This window comes from Hibiscus syriacus, unplaced genomic scaffold (assembly GCF_006381635.1).
Source record: "Hibiscus syriacus cultivar Baekdansim isolate YM2019G1 unplaced genomic scaffold, ASM638163v2 tig00117005_pilon, whole genome shotgun sequence".
Lineage (NCBI taxonomy): Eukaryota > Viridiplantae > Streptophyta > Magnoliopsida > Malvales > Malvaceae > Hibiscus > Hibiscus syriacus.
In genome coordinates, this window is record NW_024063519.1 from 550,752 (window position 1) to 556,527 (window position 5,776).

Below are 5,776 nucleotides of genomic sequence, written 5' to 3' on the forward strand. Positions count from 1 at the left end.
TGGGGATCTCCAAGAACCTTGAAAGTCATTGGCCCTTTTTGTTAGAATCTGAAAAGGTTTCGAAGACTTTGTTTTCATTTCAGTCTGCTCCGGAATAATGTTAGATGCTCTAGCTCTCATCCCCGCCACTCTCTCAACAGCCTTAGCTTGACGTACCAATTCGGAAAAGACCTTAGGTGGATCGACAGTGAAATGAGTGAGGATGTTGAAGTTGAGGCCTTCCGTAAAACTCCTATAGCGGTAATACTCTATCAAAATCATTTTCGATGCATAGCAACTCAACCGAAGAAACTCTACTTCATATTCCATGACCGAGTGATCGTCTTGCTTCAGATTGAGAAATTGATATCTCAAGTTATCTATATGAGCTTCTTTGATGTATTTTCCTTTAAACCCTGATAAAAAAAGTTCTGGTGTCGATACCTCAGGTTCCATAGCTTGTTCGACAATCTCCCACCAATCAATGGCATCACCATTAAGCAAGGAGATGGCACACTCTAATTTTCCCTCAAGAGTCAAGTGTAACTGTCTGAGTGTGCAGAGGGTCTCCATAAGCCATTTATTCGCGGCAACCTGATCATTATCTCCCGAGACGAAGAATTCAGTTGTATTATATCGACGTAGATGCTCTACCTGTAATTTTTTAGGCGATACTAGAAGGGGAGGTGGCACAGTCGAAGTCCTAGGGATAGTTGCACTATAAGTCTCAAGGTAGCTGTTAAATCTTTAAAGAAGGTTGCTTCATCGACCCCTGAGTCAACCGAAACTTCCATCTTAGTATCCGGGACGAATTCATCCTCTAAGTCACCTACTAAGGAGGCGTGACTCTCTACTCTACCTTCATGACTATGATATGAGTCACCTCCATAATTATACTCAAAAATAAGTAAGAAAATGAAGGTTACTATGAATATTCCAGACTTAAAAATATATCTCAAAGTTATAGAGGTATGTATGAACATAAACCCTAATAATGAGTTTAACCCACATGTCCTAGAAACAACTTAACCTGACACTCTAATACCACTTAATGTAACATCATAATCTAGTAAGATCTGAAGACTAACAAAATATGATGGCACACGAACCATGAAAGAGGTTTACCAAAGTTTTTCCTTAAAATCAACAAGATCATTTGTATAAATCCATAAATTGACATACAATTTTTTTTTATAAATTCATGTAACATGTTTACATATTCGAGAGCCCTCAAAATATTTGAAATTAAGATTTATAAAATATTCAAATTTAGATTTTGACCTGACATACACAATTTCATTTACATTACATGTCACTAGTACAAAATATGAGATATACTCAAAAGTTAGCGGCTGGTGCTAGTCGATTTAAGTATAGGCTCCGCCAAAGACTCTTGCTCCTAACCTGCGCACGTAAATAAATTTCGAATACTGAGCTCACAAGCTCATTGCCACACTAATAATCGAACTGTACTATATGCATCCTCTAATGTTCATACTTAAAACATACTTAATTCATAATCGTTAACATGTGAGTATACTAACTAAACATATGTACAAAGGTAGACATCATGGTACGGCTGAGGGGCTACATCTTGGAGCTCATGAACCCCTCTATCCTATCTAGGCTGAAAATATGAAATTTTATATCAGATTGCATCACCCGTTAACTTGCTCCGTCGAGCCTTGGGGCATCTACACCCAGTTGAAAAAGATGTGCCTAATGCAACATCTTAGGGTTGGCCATATCTTAGTATACAAATGTATTTTTATTCTAGAGTGGTTCGGGTGTCCGTCTTGTTTCCCATACATCAATCAAGGCTAGTTTTATGTCGCCCTAATTTTTCTCGTTTCTAATTGAAATTAAGAATATTTCATTTTAACTTATCATTTTATTAGAAATTATCCCAATTAAAAACATATTATAAGTCCACAACCATCTGTGTACTATTCGAGACCTATTTGGCCCAAAACAAGAAAAGGGTTTTGAAACTTGTTTCAGAGGTCTCAAAAACTTACATGTATCTTTATAGTCTGCCAGATGGTTTCGAAACCTCCAAAAAATTTACATTCTGGACTACAATTTTGAAACCAATCATAGGTGTTTTGAAACCTATGCTGAAATTTCGGTTTCTGCACGTTTTTAACTTATTAAAATCTTCTTCAAAACCACTCCAACACATCCAAAATCCAAACATAGTTTTATACACTATCAAATAGATCAAAAGGGGCCTTAACCAAGTTCAATAACATCCAACATTAAAATCCATGAATGACCATACAAGCTTCCCAACTAAAAATTTCTAGCTTGAAATGCATTTTAATACTTACAATTTGTATGAAAAATGTTATAAATGTGTTACCTTGAATGCTTGGTTGAAGAAAACTCCCTAAAATCACCCAAGGGCAGCTTCTCTTTTTTCTTGCCTTGGATCATTCTCCAACTTTTTCACTCATGCATAAAGAAATGATGTTACTAGCTTATTTAGGAGATTCCAAGAGTCTAAAAAATAGTCTAAAAAATCTCTTAAACTCATCATTTCCTAATCTCAAACTAGAATCCTCCATTTCATAAACTCCCATAAAAACCCATTTTTGAAAACTATGGCTAAAACTAGAGAAGTGTAGTTAAACTCAAGCTTGAAAGATGGAAAGAAATATTCTTACCTTGGAAAAGAAACTAGACTTAAATCCTTAGAATTTCACTTAGGAGAGGATGAAGAAAGTAGAGAATGGATAAGAAGAATAATAAGAGTGTTTGGTGAGAAATGAGGGATGACTTGCACGTGGGAAACTCTTAAAATAAAAGGGTTTTCAGCTCTTAATTTGAACTATGGACAAACTCATTTTTAGTCCCTCACTTTTATTTTCATCAAATACTCATCACCCTTCCAAACTCTCTTGGGCCCTGACTACAGCCCACCAACACTAAACTTGGTCCAAGTATCTTATAGGGTCTTTTAAACTTAACTTCAGGTCTCAGGTTAACCCGAACTACTAACCCGTGATTTGGGGTATTACACAATTACTCTGCTTTTTTCCTTGGATGGGTGTTCACACTTGATATGGTAAGAATCTTCCACAATATTCTTTGATTTGTTGCATCTTACCATATCTACCAAGCTTTTGTGATCATCTTATGATATGATGTCACTTCCCATATTTACATGTGTAGCGTGAATGTGTTCTCTAGCATTCTCCAAGTGATGGGCCAAGTCTGATGATCTTGACAAGTCTGATACTCTAAATTGAAGTTCTTTGAGGGACTCGTGTGCCAATGTCCCGAGCCCAATCCTGCATACCGTGACAATATCATTGGTTGTGAAAATGTGTAGAGCAAGCATATTTGTTGGCCTTTCCGTGTATGTTTCTATGTTCTTCAAGCTTTATTAATGAAATGAGAATGCATAAATAAATATACACAAGATAATTTTTAGCAATGTAATCAATTACTCCAACTCCATCTTTTTATTCTTTCCCACCAGAACAAATTGATAAACATTTTGCTGTTCAGCAATGAACTTAGCCTCACTCACTATCAATTTGAATCATTGGAACTCTACTTCAATGCTAAAGTTCCCACATTTTCATATGCATAAAACTAGCTGTAAAAAGGAACGACATCTAAAAACCCCATTGTTTCTCCTCTAAAATAGGGGTTTTTCCAGTAGCTTCAAGCTCTAAATGAACTCCATATTTCCTTTTTTTTCGGTCCATATTTCCTAGTTGAGCTGTACTCTTTTCCTCCAATTAAGGTTAAAGAAGTTTTTAATGAAACACTTAACTTTGGCTTTCACTATTAATAAAGTTCTTGCCGAGCAAAAAAAAATTGTAAAAGTTGAAAAGTTAGATAATCTTCTATATTATGTAACGTATCAAAATTCTCTTTGCTTTAAATTATAAGATTAATATTTTCTTATAAATTAATCAATTATGAATTAACACCTTAAACTATATAAATGCGATGTACTCAAATATCAAATTAAATAGTAATATATAAAAGATTATCTGATAAGTGGCTAAAAATTTTAAACTACACATTATTATTAGACTGTCCATATATTATTATAAAGGAAATTTATGGCTACTCAAAATCACAATCAAATAGATTCATAAAAACAAACAAAATACTATTATGGCATAATTAAATTAAAATTATTATGATTATTGAGGTAATATTCTTTTTCTTAAAACTATATGAATGACCATCCAACTATGGTGTTAGTGTTAACATGACCACCATTTTAAAATTGAGTCAATATAATCACTTAACTATTTAATTAGTTCCAATATAACCATATAAAACATTTAACGGGAGTGCATACGTGACAATTCTCAAAATTGATATAATTACATATTTGATCCTCAATACTTACACATTCAATCAATTTGATCCAAATTTTAATTTTATTTAATGAATTAATCATCCAATCAGGAGGTTACACTTGTCATGACACATGTCAACTCTAGATTGGATTTTTTATAAATGCTAATTTATTTAATTAAATTTATTTTATCTAATTAAATGGTGACAAATGTCATCTCCCATTTGGAGATAAAATAAATCAAAAGATAGGTGGTTGAAAGGAAAACACCTAAACCACTTGGCCAAATGCTTCATTTAGAAGTATTGCAACAAACTATATTTATCTTGTAATATTGTTAAAGACAGAAACATAAAGAAATAAAATCGTTCAAATGGGGAATTTGATTCTAGATCAATTACAAAATATAAGAGCACCTAGTTAAACAAATATAAATTTGTTACAATTAAATAGGTTATATGTATTATAAATCGTATTTAATACAAAATTTAAAATTAAAATTAAATTATTATTTTTTATATTTTTAAATTAAATTAATTTTTTCATATTAATTTTATTATTTTCATATTTCTAAATTAAATGTATATTTATATTTCTAAAAGTAAATATAAAATTATGATTATTATGGCAATGTTTTTGTTGTTGGTAAAGTTGATAGTGCTGGAATTATATGTTACAAATTGAAAAATGGGTTTCCAAGGCCAGGCCAAGGGGTAGGGTAGCGAATCTGAGCCGTAGGGATGATGATGTTAAAATAACAGAGAATGCATAATCTGACGGCGTCACTGTAAGCAAAGGACAAACCCCTTTTTCTGTGGCTGCCACTGCACAATAAAGAAAGCGACGTACTACCATCCCTACGACGGCGTTTCAGTCGATCCTTGTCGGCCTGTCGGTTTCCCTTTTCATCTTTGTAAGGTTTAGAGCACTCCCCTTCTTATCATCGTCCAAGTAATATTTAAAAGAGAACGAGAATAAATAAATAAATAAATAACCTTTTATTTTTCTATTTTCCTCTCCATTCTAATAACCGGAAGAACAAAAAATCTCGCACTCCATACTGTGTCTAAAAGACACGCGTTTTAAATTTAAAAGCACTTAAAATTCACGAAAAAAGTCAAAAGATAAAAAAATCCGTTTTGTAAAGATAAAGATATGCATATCATAAAAATAAAATATATGTGACAAAAATATAATTATTATTATAAAAGAATTTAAAAAAATAAAGAAAAAAAATAAAAGAAGGGCGATAACTAATATCAAAACATGCCACCAATTAAATAAAATTAAATAAGAAAAAGTTGAATTGATTAAAAAAGTTAACATATATTTTAAAGAAGAAAAACGAGAGAGGAAGAGAAAGAGGAAGAAAGCGATTATAATTTTTTTACATAAATTATTAGATTGTTAAAGATATGAGATTATTATATAAATTATTAAAATATAAATTCATAAGATTATTTTAACTAATAT

At 32.1% G+C, this 5,776-nt stretch overlaps 1 long non-coding RNA gene across 1 annotated transcript; it reads right to left on the reverse strand.

The window, feature by feature from the left end:
• Positions 1-1,211: 1,211 nt before the first annotated feature.
• Positions 1,212-2,737, reverse strand: LOC120195012. Its single transcript, XR_005523026.1, has 3 exons — positions 2,646-2,737; positions 2,342-2,422; positions 1,212-1,383 (listed from the first exon to the last, which is right to left on the reverse strand). It is a non-coding gene; the product is annotated as an uncharacterized LOC120195012 (long non-coding RNA).
• Between the last annotated feature and the right edge of the window lie 3,039 nt (positions 2,738-5,776).